This window comes from Pygoscelis adeliae, unplaced genomic scaffold (genome assembly GCF_000699105.1).
Source record: "Pygoscelis adeliae isolate BGI_AS28 unplaced genomic scaffold, ASM69910v1 Scaffold215, whole genome shotgun sequence".
Taxonomy (NCBI): Eukaryota; Metazoa; Chordata; class Aves; order Sphenisciformes; family Spheniscidae; genus Pygoscelis; species Pygoscelis adeliae.
In genome coordinates, this window is record NW_008824770.1 from 1,313,027 (window position 1) to 1,313,846 (window position 820).

The window sequence follows — 820 nt, forward strand, 5'->3', positions numbered from 1 at the left end:
CTTTCTTTTTTCTGCCGGTATGTCAACTACCCATTCAGTGCAGTGTACGACTAGGTAAAAACCAGTAGCGGGCAACTAGTTTAATTAGTCTGCGGTTTTTTTAGAGCCTTTCTAAACGAGGAGCAGTCCAAGGTGGGAGGAGGAAGCGAGGAGCGGAAGGGACAGGGAATGGGATGAATGGTGAGGGATAACAAAGAGTCAGGTGCAGGGCTGTATGGGCGTCCTCACGGTTGCCTACAGATTGATTTATTTTTTTTAAAACACTCCTGTGGCAATTAAGTAAGAAAATGGAAAAGCTGTGGAAGCGAAAGCCAGGTTTCTAGCGGCAGCTGCAGGCTTTCAAAGAAGCGCGTGCATTGTATCGGGAAGAGCCCGCTCCTGTAGTGATGGAGAAGAACGTACCATCCAGTCCTGCGGGACAGCAGTAGGTAAAGATACGTCTGACTTTGGTTTCCCCGCTCCAAAATAGTCTGCTGCTTCACTGGGCGAAGGTAAAATCCCTCTAACGCGTTTTTGCAAGTTTGCCATGTTAGATAAGAGCGTGACTTTGATGTCTTGATGTAGTTGCAAAGCGAAACAAACCGGGGCAAAGACAGGGGTTTCAGCTACGGGGGGATGGGGTGGGGATGGGGGGGGGAGATAAGGATATGATAAACACCACTGAAAAATGGCAGGAGAATAATGTTTACTTTTGAATATGTGGCCTGATGCCAGGTTGGCGCTGGTTTTTAGGTTAGCAGAGGTTGGAGGAAGGGCCAGACTGAGGCGTGGCTAGCTGCTGTCAAGGAAAAAAAAAAAGGGGGCTGTAAATTGCTGTTCT